Consider the following 12740-nt stretch of genomic DNA (forward strand, 5'->3'; position numbering starts at 1 on the left):
CCTCCTCACACACACACAAGAGCCATCAGATAAACATTTAGGAGAATACCACTGATAAGATCATCTGGAAAGTTTGTTAAATATTCATATTTGTAGGCCCATCTACAAGATTCTAATCTAATAACCTGGAGTGGCATCCCGGACTATATATTTTTAGTCAACTCCCTAGGTCCAAGGATGATACTATGGAAAAGAAAAACAAACCCACACTTTTCCACATGGTCAATGCCCATCCCAGCCTTAATCCAACACTCAAGGATATGTAGAACAAATAAATACATGTTTACTCGGCCAATCCAAATAAGAAACCGGAATAAAAGCAGCAATATCAGGATAGATACTTCTTTTCCCTGTAGGGTTTCTTCCAACCTAGGAATACACAGAGGATAGCTCTTTCCAGAATAGTCTGCCTCACAGTTAATTCCCATTTCTACCCTAGAAGGCAGATTATTGTTTTGTTTTGTTTTTAACCACCAAAACACACTAAAACTTACTCTATACTCTATTACTAGTATATATCAGGTCCAAGCCCTAGACCACTCTTCTCATTTCCCAAGAGCATGTGGAATTGCTACATCTCTTAACAAAAAATGGTAAATAATTTATATCCCAAAACAATGAGAAATGAAAAAATTAAATGGACAATATTGCTTCAGCAGGGATTATTTTTTTCATAATTTTTTCTTTTATTTCTTTTTCTATTAGGGGAGATCAGGGGATTGTCAATGGCAGGGGGGGAAAAAGGACACATATGTAATACCCTTTGTAATACTTTAAGCAATAAAACAATAAAAAAGAATAATAATATTAGGTTAAATTTAACTTCTGTCTTTTTAGTTTATAACAACCCAGGAAAGATATTTCTTCTTTGATTAGATAACTAAAAATAATATTGCATTACCAGTTTGATAAGGAAAACTTGATACAGAGTTGATCCATTAATAGCCTAGAGTTGTAATACTTAGGCCATAACAAACCAAAATGTAGATATCCACTGAGGCACACTGTGAGACTGTGATCTTCAAGCCCTGAAGAGGTTCTAAGAAGGTACTAGTGATCTTTGTGCATCCAAAACCTTTGAGTTTGGGACACGCCTTGGAAAGTTCATACTAAATCATTCCACTTCATATTAAAAATCAATCCAACATCACCAACCTTTGGAAGTGCAGGAAACTTTCTCTTGAATCCAAACCCCCTCCTAAATACCACACAATTTCTTTTCTCTCTTGTACAGCTGGACTTCTTGAGAGAACTGTCTTTGCCTGCTGCTTCTCCTTATTGTTACCTTTTTAGTTAACCCAGTCCCCACCGCTAACTTAAAACCCCTCTTTCTAAGGTCACCAGTATTGTCAGATTTAATGGTTATATCTGTATACACCTAACTTGACCTCTAAGCAATATTCAGTTTGGTTTAGTGTTCCCTTCTCTGATTGTTTGATACCATACTCTCGTTCTCCCAAATGTATTGTACTATTAAAAAAAAAAAAGCAGATTCTTATTTGCTGGCATCTCCTCTTCTGCTTGCTTGGCTTCCTCTAAATGTGGGAATTCTTTAGCCCTCTGCATTTCTCTATCTACATTGTCCCCAGGTGATCTCATGCAGCACTATAGTAATTAAAATACCATCTGTAGCCCAATTCATCCAAAATTTACACTGCCAGTTCTGACACCTTCCTTCCCTGTAATACAACCTAACATATTCAATTTCCTACTTAAACATATATCCAAATTAAATTCTTGATTCCCCCAAATATTATATGTCCCTGTCTTCCCTCAGTATGTTATTCCCATTCACAGTCACATAAACACAACACTAATTATTATCCTTACTCCTTCTTTCTTTTGTCATTGCTTATATTTAATCTCTTTAATGACTTGGCCACACTCTAATTTAAACTACCAGCACCTCTCAAAACTTCTTTCATATCTCTCACCCAGTTACTTTGCTTGTGTCCTTGCCTCCCTACAATCCATTCTCTATATAGCATCAGAGTAATTATTTTAAAATCAGATAATGGCCTCCGTGCTTTGCAATGGCATTCAAGCTCCTCCTCATAGTCTTTAAGATCTTATGTGATTTTGTCCTTTCTGTATCCCTCTCCTTCCCTTCCTTAAGGCACATTGATTTTTTGTTGTTGTTGTTAATTTTCTTTAAAACTCCAAGCTCATTCCCACCTTAGGGTTTTCAACCTTTGTTTCCTCTTTCTAGAACAATCTCTCCTATCTCTCCACATGATTAATTACTTTTCATCATTTAGATCTTGGACCAGTTGTCATTTCCTCCTGCAGGCCTTCTGGCTACCCTAGCTAAGGTGGACCTTAGGCATCCCAGATATGCTCTTCATACTATCCTATTTGTCTTTTGTGTAGCATATACCATGACCTGAAATCTTGTTTATTTATTTACTGGTGGCCCAGTGCACGAAATTCGTGCACTCAGGACAGGGGAGAGGGGTCTCCCAGTCTGGTCTGTGCCCTGTCACAGTGCAGGAGCCCTGCGATCCATTTGCCCCAAAGAGGTAGGCCCCGCCCACCCATCCAGGGCTTCTCGAGGGATTGCTCCAAAAAGGCAGGCACTGGGGGGCTGGGCTGTGGCACAGACCTGTGGAACTCTGCGCAACTGCAGACCCCTAGCTGGGCCTGTGGCAGAGGGGTTTCTCTGCATGCCTGCAGACCCCCGGGCTGGTGCAGGGGGACGGGGACGTGAGCCTCACATCCCTGGGACCATTGCTGGGGTCAGGGACATGAGCCTCATGTCTCTGGGCCTGTGCAGCGGGCGGGGACATGAGCCTCACATCCAGGGGATCATTGGTATGGTCAGGCGCGAGCCTCATGTCTCCTGGCTGGCACAGGAGGTGGGGGACACAAGCCTCACATCCCAGGCCTGTTACCAGGGGCAGAGACAGGAGCTTCACATCCTGGGGCCAATTCCAGGGGTCAGGGATGCAAGCCTCATGTCTCTGGGCCGGCACAGGGGGTGGGGATGCAGCCTGCTGATTGGTCCTTACATAACGGTATCCTGATCAATTTGCATATTATTCTATTATTAGATAAATGCTCTATCTACTTCCCACACACCCTAGATTGCTTTTCATGAAGGCAGTAACCAGTGTCTAGGTTAGTGCCTGGCAGATAACAGGTATATAAAAAAACATTAAGTTATTAATTTTATTTTATTTTTAAATATATTTTTAATTGATTTCAGAGAGTAAGGGAGAAGGAGAGAGAGATAGAAACATCAACAATGATTGTCTGCCTCCTTCATCATCAGGGTTCAAGACTGCAACCTGGGTATATGCCCTAACTGGAATCAAATCATGACCTCCTGGTTCATAGATAGATGCTCAACAACTGAGCCAGAGCCACTGCAGTGGGCACGAAGTAGATTGTAGAAATCATGTATTAGAGTCAAAGCCATAGAATGTTGGTAATGAATGAGCCCTTTAGAATTTCTTTTATTTTACTTGTAATACTGGGTACTGGTTCATCCCTACCTAAAACTCAGAATATATTCAAATAACTCTAGTAAGTTGGTGGGTAGGAAGCTTCTTGGTATCTATTTTATTAATTTGGATTATTGTATTAATTTGGATTAAGTTATCTTTAAGGGGGAAAAAAACACGTTTGTGAACAAATCCAAAAAATTCAGGAGTAATTACGGAGTGGGAGTAATGAGGTGAAGAGAGGAATCTCTGTTGCTCAGCCAAATCTAAAGCACTAAGGACCAAGTCTGTATGAGAGGGAGTTACCAAGAAAAGCACACATCTGGGTTGTTTTTTTCTTAAGAAATTTGGAAAAGCAGAAAAACACAAGCAATGTTGATTCAATACCCAGGTAGAAAAGTGAGACACTGTATTGTGAGAAGAGCATCTCACATGTCTGTACACCTATGGCTCCAGTATAATGTAGAAAGTAGGTAATGATGATCCCTGTAGCAGCTCAAGGGTTTGCAGCTTTGGGAAACGTTGGAAACAGTCCTCTGAGCAGACAATCAGAGTTCCCACTTCTTGGCCCTATTTTCTTAAGATTAGCTCTTGTTTGAGGCCATCATGCTCACAGATGGCTGTAGAGGAAACAGATATATATCCTCTCTCATTCATGTCCAGGGGCAAGACAGTGAAAGTTTAGGAATCCTAAATAAATTCTTCCTCTATCTCATCAGCTTTGATTAAGTCATAAATCCATCCTTGAATCAATCACCATGGTCAGAGGCAAGGTGCTCTCTTAATGAGCTGAAGCCTGGGTTCTACATCTAGAGATTAGAGATGGGAACCCTCTAAACTAAAATTTGGACTAGTGAGATGACATTGGCTCAGAAAACGGAGGTGATTTCTTTTCATTCATTCATCAGCACTTATTGAGCACCTACTATGTTCCTGACATTCTTCTAGGACCTTAAATCTAGGTGAAGGTACCATGGTGAACAAAGCACACAAAATTCCTTTAATTGCAGTAAATTCCCAAGATTTCAAAGCTTCTTAATGACTTTATGACTCTATCATGGGTAGCCTACTAGTTTATTGGAAATGGGATGACTCTCTTCCACACCACAGTAGAGAGGAACCATTCAGCAGGGCTGTCAGTGCTCCTCATTTGTAAGTCTTGCGTGATGTAACTCCCCTGCTACAATCACCCAGAGCAACCATAACCTTTCCCCTGAACTCAGAGGTTGTCAGCTGCTGAAACTATTTGTCTTAACCAGTATTCAAGTCTGTGCATGGATGGACAGGAGACAGAGGGCAGAAGCATGGATGATTGGGTCATGGCTTCCTCTAGACACCAGAGAAACTTCTTTGCCCTCTTGACAGAGGAGCATTCCCTGCATTTTAATGTAATGCTATTATCTGCAGATACTTAATTTTTAGGCTATTAGAAAAGGCATGCATCAGAAGAAAGAACGCTGATAGCAGGTTTTGGTTAAAGGAAAGATAGCTAATAAACATTTCCTAAGGCAATATGAAAACACCCACATTAAGAATAAGTGAGCATGCTGGAGAAAACTCAAGGTCGAAATGATTTTTAGTAAGTCAGGAACTAACACTCCACTCTTATCCCTACCTCATGCTCTAATTTTGGCAGTAATTCAATAGTCTCTTTCATACCCTGGAGTCTGCCCTTCAAATACTATCTGATATTTTTGTTTCATCTTCCTTTCTCAGTCTCATTCTTACCTTTCTTATTTTCTCCCCCTTTCATCCTTCCTCCCCCTCCCATTCTCATTTCTTTCATCCTCTTGCTCCTTTCTCTTCCCTTCTTTTTGCTTTAGGGTGTATCCTAGCAACAGTTATTTAAATTGAAAAGGGATGAGAAGGGCCACTAGTGTTGCCAAGGTTACCAGTATTTCCTGCTGTCACTGGAGAAAGTAACTTGTGCATCGATCATAATGGAATCAGATGCTCCCACACATTCCTTGCTACTCTGCCTTTCTCTCCAACATCCAGAGATAATGAGAGTCTTCCATATCAAAAAGCTTTACCAAACTGTTTCACAGTGTCATGGATATTACCATTTAGTAAGAAATTATTTAAAAGTTTAGGGAGCCCTGGCCAGTGGGACTAGGTGGTTAGAGCATCGGCCTGAGTACTGATGGGTAAAGGGTTACATTCCTGGTCAAGGGCACATACCTGGGTTGCAGATTCAATCCCAGTCCCAGTCCAGGCCTCTGCGGGAGGCAACCAATGGATGTGTCTCTTTCACATCAATGTTTCTCTCTCTCTCTCCCTCTCCTTCCCTCCCTTCCATTCTCTCTAAAAATCCATGGGGATTAACCAAAAGAAAAAAAGAAAAGAAAAGTTTAGGAAAACGTAAAATAGTAAAAAAAAAAAACAACAACAATAGTTATATTTTAACATCTTTTTAGAGGGCAGTAATTCTATTCATTTATATACTGTCAGATTTCCACTAATAATATAAACAGTATTGTTGGCCAACAAAGCTCATACTGTGATAATGACTCAATATTGGATACATTTTCCTTTTAAAAATATAATAACCATAGCAATTTGTATCTATACATCATCACTTAGGTCAGGAGTGGGGACCATCCAGCCTACAGGCCATATAAGGCCCACAAAAATCATTTGATCTGGCCCTGCCAAGGCAACCACAGGTGGGACTTCTTGGCAAAGAAAAGGTCCCCCGCCCCTGATTTAGGTGCTACATCTAATTTAAAAGATAAGCCCTAACTGGTGTAGCTCAGTTGAATGGAGCATTGCCCCATACACCAAAAGATCACAGGTTCAATTCCTGGTCAGAGCACATACCCAGATATTGTGGGTTTGATTCCTGATCAGGGTGTGTACAGGAGGCAACTGATCAATGTTTCTCTCTTACATTGTTGTTTCTCTCTCTCTCTTCCTCTTCCTTTTTCTCTCTAAAAAAATCATTTTTAAAAAGCATATCCATGGTGAGGATTTTTTTAAAAAAGATAAAACTATTTTTAAAAATTTATACAAATTATCCTTACCATCATAAAAAAGTTAAAAATTCATTTAGTAGCATATCTTCTGTTCATTATAAAAATATAGCCATTAGTGTCCAGGAACTAATTTAAAGACTGCCTACATCTGGCCTAGCGTACAAATGTAGGGCTCAGAAGACCTAAGAGCAGCCTCTCTATGTGGCTCCAGTTCTGAACTCATTCCCCAGATTAGTCAGGCAAAAAACTTGAAAATATTTTTTGTAAAGTTATATGCATCCCTATGTTCATAGTAATATTATTTATGTTGTTCAAGACATAGAAATAACCAAAGTGTCCTTCAATAGACGACTAGATAAAGATGTGGTACATATATACAATGGAATATTATTCAGCCATAAGAAAAGATAAAATACTGCCCTTGTGACAACATGGATGGACCTTGAGAATATCACGCTAAGTGAAATAAATCAGTCAGAAAAAAGTTAAGAAACATATGATTTAATTCTTGCATGGGCTATAAAACTGAAAGCAACAAACAAACAAAACCAACCAAACAAAAACTCACAGACACAGACAACAGTATGATGGTTACCAGAGGGAAGGGGGATGGAAGGTTAACAAAGGGTAAGGGGGTCAAATATATGGTTACAGAATGAAGAAATATAGAAAATAAGCATGTTAAGAGATATTTATTAAAAAATATTTGTGACTTCCCTATATCATAACACCTGACATTGGCAAACCTCTTATAAAATCCTTATATTTCATTTTTTCATTCCTGCGCAGGCTGTGGAAGGATGTACTTTGCCAATTTTATAGATGATAAAACTAAAAAGCAGGGAGTTTGAGTGACTTAAGTGGTAGAGGGCCTGGTACCAGGCCTTTTAACTCCTATTCATTCTTAATTCATTGCACAGTGCCTTCTTTTCACAAGATACAGATGAAATAGTACCCATGCATGGATTCTTCCTTTACTTCCTTCCAGTTCCTCCTGGAAGCACATCCTCACCTGTACATAAATCTTGCCCTCGGGTCAATTTCTGGAGAACCAGACCTAAAAAAGACTACAATTCCTATCTATCACAGTATCACAGTGCTTTTTCTCTGTGGCTCCAGTTCTCACTGATTCTTTCCCTTGCCCCTTCATGCCTTAGATTGGTAAGAATTCCCACCGTTGCTAGTCTTGAAGTGTTTTAACAGTCTTGGTGGTTCCCTTAACCCTGTTCACATTCACTCTCTAGTTCTTTCACTGAAGTATCATGAGATACTTTAGGTGATTTCTGTTTAATGCAGATACCATACTGATAGGCCTTCCTACTAATATTCCCAATTTCTCTTTTACCCTTCCATTCCTCATAGAATGGCTGGAGAGATAGTTTTAAAATATTAATTAGAGCACATCCCTCCTCACTTAAAACCATCAGTGAACTCTCACTATGCACAGATAACGTCCAAGTTTCCTGCCATCATATAAGAAGTCTTTCATGCTTCAGCTGTCTCTTCAGCCTCAGTTCTGACTACTTCCTTCCTAATGTACTTATATCACAGCAATATCATCTACATGTAATTTACAACAAAGACCAGGCTGTACTTCACTCTGTGCTTTGGTTTAACTCATGTTGCTCTCAAAGGGTGGCATGCTCTCTTCTCCAAATGACAGTCACTGATTCCTCCAGTTCAAGAAAGTGTCATCTCTCCAGAAAGTCTGTGAGTTCCTAGAAGATAGGGATTATTCATTTATTAATTTTTATATCTTTAGTTTCAGCCTGACACGGATAGGAAGCATGTTGAATGAACAGCCTTTCAAGGAGTGAAAATAGCTACCACTGTGCAAAAACACCCTGACAACTACTCAATTATTATTGGAGATATCTTTGAAAAGTGAACCAATAATATTCACAATTGCTAGTTATTTGTGTCAACTCTGTATCACACACTTAATGCTTAATGAATGTTATTATTTAATCTTCCCAACAAACATAAAGTATTATTATCCTTTTTTTAAAAAAATGAGAAAAACAAAGCTCAGAAAGATAAGGAATACCCCTGTGTCACACGGTTAATAAGAATAGATTTGGAATCTTGAGTCCTTCCATGTCTGTCTTTATTTCTTCTTTTTTTTTTAACGTAATCTTCCCAACAAACATAAAGTAGTATTATCCTTTTTTTAAAAAAATGAGAAAAACAAAGCTCAGAAAGATAAGGAATACCCCTGTGTCACACGGTTAATAAGAATAGATTTGGAATCTTGAGTCCTTCCATGTCTGTCTTTATTTCTTCTTTTTTTTTAACGAAAACAATTCAGCCTCATTTATTGTCATCTTGTAGTAACTGAACGGCATTGTATGACTGAACGGGTAAGAAATATTCTCCCAACAAAGGACACAAAAAACACAAACTGTATTGCTTCTCAGTAATTCCTCACTTCATTAAGTCATTTCTAGGTGGAGACACTTTGGAGCAGAGTAATATTATCTCCTTTCAGCATGATCCGGCCTAGTTGTTTTCTTGACTTTGTTTTTGAATGAATCTCTCCTGCATCATCTAATACGAGGTTCATAAACTCATCAAAACCAATGATACAGCCTTCTATCCGCATATTCACTTGCTCATAAAGCCACACCTGAATCCGAGATCTATTTTGCAAGTATCTGAAGATGAGGTTGATGGACTGCACCATCACCTTCTGCACCTTTTGGCCCTGGCCGCGGTACGCCATGGTGGAAGCTGACAAAGACCACACTAAACCGCATGCTCTCTTGGAGCCACTTCTGGAATAAAGAACCGGAAGCCTGTCTTTATTTCAATGACTGTGCTCTCTCCTTTACAGAGAAGCACCTGTGCCAAAATGTAAAGTAGAACAGCACCTATGACACAACCCTTAGTCTACTTCTATTCCTAGCCTCCTGGTTAATGTGAAGAAGAGGAACATTCATTCGTTTCATATACCTCTGTTTATATTACATTCATAAAATCCCAATAGCATCATCAATACTTTCTATGTGCATCTATCTCCAGCTATTTTAGAAGGCATTTTGTCTGGGTCATTTCATCTAAAAAGATGGTAGAAGTAGAGACAGTCAGATATTTACACAGGACAAATAAGTCCTTACTATATACTACAAGCAATAAAATACTCATGGAACATTACTTCCCTGCAAGAGCTACCACTACAGCTTGCATTCCTGTAAATGTGCTTCCCCAGTTCTCTTTAAGACTCAGCAAGGCCCTGATCGCATGCCGATCACACACACAGAGCCTGATTCAGACAATTAAAGTTGTGATGTGCTTTTGCTACCTCAAAACTTGATAACTAAATGGTAGCAGTAGTTAATGTAGCATTTTATAAGCAACAGTGAATTACCCATGGTTAGTGACTAATAATAAATTAGTATGGTTATATTCAACAAAACACTCACACAAAAATTCTACCAATGAAAGATCATATGACAAGTATGAAAGAGAGAAAGTTTAAATCAGGTTACACAAATCACAGAATAGGAAACTCAGGAACACTGATCTGCCTGCTTTTGACTTTTGCCTAGCTTCGGTGCATGAGCTCACAGTCTCTCACCAATTTACGATGTAGCCACCACCACAGCAATGGGGCCCTTCGTGTACTCCTTCACTCCAATTAAAGGACCAACTTGTCCTGGTTCTGCTGAGGACTTTCCAAATCCTAGGCTTTCCGTGATGGTAACTAGTAGGCAGAAAATGGCTCCCCAAAGATATCTGCATCCTAATCCCTGTAATTTATGAATATATAGGTTTACAAGGCAAAAAGGACTTTGCAAATGTGAGCAAATTAAGGATCTTGAAATGGAAAGACTCTCTGAAATTATCCAGAAAGGCTTCCATATAATCTCTGGGTCCTTAAAATCAAAGCAACATTTCTTTCTGCCTGTGGTCAGAGGGAGGTGTGAATACAGAAGAATAGTTACAGAAATGCAACACTGCTGGCATAAATTACAGAAGAAGAGGCCTCTGGAACCTGGAAAAGGCAATGAAATAGATTCTCCCCACACCTCCCAAGAGAAACACAGCCCTGTTAACAATTGATTTTAGCCCAATAAGATCTATGTTGGAATTCTGATCTACAGAACTGTAAAGATAATAAATGTTTGGTTTAAACCTACACATTTGTGGCAATTTGTTATAGCATCCAACTCCTCTTGGTTTTCCCAGGACCGTCCTGGTTTTAAAACTAAAAGTCTCACATCCAGGGAGCCTTTCTAGATATAGGAAAACCAGGACAATTGATCACTCCACCCCATTTCTCATCCCCTAGTATCAGGCTCTAAAATTGTCCATTAATACATAGGTACCCTTCAGCTGAAATTACCTGGCTTCCCAAAAGATTCCCTAAATCAGTAACTTTATAAATAAATAAATAATCAGGTTCCCCACCTCCTTTTCCCTTGCTCCCTCAGTGCCCTGCTGCTGCTGCTGCTGGTTGCCCGCCATGTTCCACTCTACCCCCTGGTGGTCAGCACACATCATAGCGAGCAATCAAACACCTGGTCTCCTGGTCAAAATCCCAAGGGTACACTTTGCATATTAGCCTTTTATATATATATATAGATATACAGCAAATATATATATTAGAGGCCCAGTTCATGAGATTTGTGTACCTTGGGAGGGGAGGGGTCCCTCAGCCCAGTCTGTGCCTTCTTGCAGATTGGGAGCCCTCGGGGGATGTCTGACTGATGGCGACAGTCAGATATCTTTAGTGCTGTTCTGGAGGCTGCTCCCGCCACTACTGCTGTGCACAGACCACCAGGGGGCAGCTCCTGCATTGAACGTCTGCCCCCTGGTGGTCAGTGTGCATCATAGCGATCAGTCATTCCCTGTTTGGTCAATTTGCATATTAGCCTTTTATTATATAGTATATATATATTTTTTAATTGATTTCAGAGAGGAAGGGAGAGGGAGAGATAGAAACATCAATGATGACAGAGAATCATTGATAGGCTGCCTCTTGCACACTCTCTACAGAGGATCCAGCCCACAACCTGGCCCAGGAATTGAACCATGACCTCCTGGTTCATAGGTCAATGCTCAATCACAGAGCCACTCTGGCCGGGCTAAAGCAATAACTCTTAAACATTAGTGTGAATCAGAATCATCTGGAGGGCTCCTTAAACAGATTTCTAGGTTTATTGTCAGAGTTTCTGATTCAGTAGGTCAAGAATGGAGCCTGAGAATTTGCAGTTCTAACATGTTCTCAGGACAGGCTGACCTGCTGCTCTGAGGACCAGACTTTTCAACCACTGTCCTGAGAGATAAAAAAAAAAAACCTCTGGGACAACTGAGAACAGAATTTCATCAGTTCACCACTTGCCAGGAATAGGTAAAAATGAGATGGGTTTGTGGACTGATACCAATGACTAGATCTCATCATGCACACAACTCTAACATCATCTCCTTAATATGCTAGAGCAAGTTTTGAAAACACTTCTACTGTGATGTAGTGGAAGGATTATAATCCTATTCCTGCTTTTCATAAACCACTGGGACCTGGGCAAGTTACCTACCACTTTGATTCTCAGAATTGGAGGTAATCCACTTAAGTACCTTGCATGGCATCTGGCATATGACATATGCTTCAATAAATGATAGTCATGCAACAGGCTAGGCTTTTCCAAAATACTGCTCACACAGATCATACAACCTAATGAGAATAAGGAAGGGGGAAAGTGGATATTTTCCTTTTGACCTTGGTATAAGGATTTGAAGTTTTGGTTATACCATTCAAATTCAACAATATTCCCAGCATATTCTAATAATGTAGGTTTCTGGGATTCTCCTGACTCTTTTTCATTCATTTGAAAACATGTCTGAAGCACCTCTTATGTAAAAACCTTCCATTTAAATACTTTAGTCCCTTCTATGTCTATGGTTCATTCATTCAAATATTCAAGTATGTGTTAAGGACCCAAACAGTATGCAGATATTGTAGATACTGGCATTACAATGGAAAAGAAGACAGAAAAGATCTCTACTCTCATAGAACTTATTTTTTAGAGAAGACAAACAGAAAATAAAAAAAAGGAAAGGAAAGAAGGGAAAAATAAAAGAAAGGAAAAAATAAAAAATAGAAGAGAAGAATAAGAATGTCAGTGGTGTCAAGTCCTTTGACAAGATAAAACTGAAAAGGGATTACTTTACAATAATAAGGTAGTCAGGTCCTCTATATGGAGGTGGTACTTGATTTGAGATCTGAATAACTGGGTAAAAGTCACTGCAAATGGAGAAACAGATAGAAAAATTTAAGAAGAGATGATACACTCAAGAATTAGCTAAAGGGAGAACATTGTGG

General features: G+C 39.5%; 1 pseudogene; it reads right to left on the reverse strand.

Moving 5' to 3' along the window:
* Positions 1-8701: 8701 nt before the first annotated feature.
* On the reverse strand, positions 8702-9203 carry LOC102752604 (annotated as a pseudogene).
* Positions 9204-12740: the final 3537 nt, after the last annotated feature.

The sequence above is a fragment of the Myotis davidii genome, unplaced genomic scaffold, assembly GCF_000327345.1.
Source record: "Myotis davidii unplaced genomic scaffold, ASM32734v1 scaffold201, whole genome shotgun sequence".
Lineage (NCBI taxonomy): Eukaryota > Metazoa > Chordata > Mammalia > Chiroptera > Vespertilionidae > Myotis > Myotis davidii.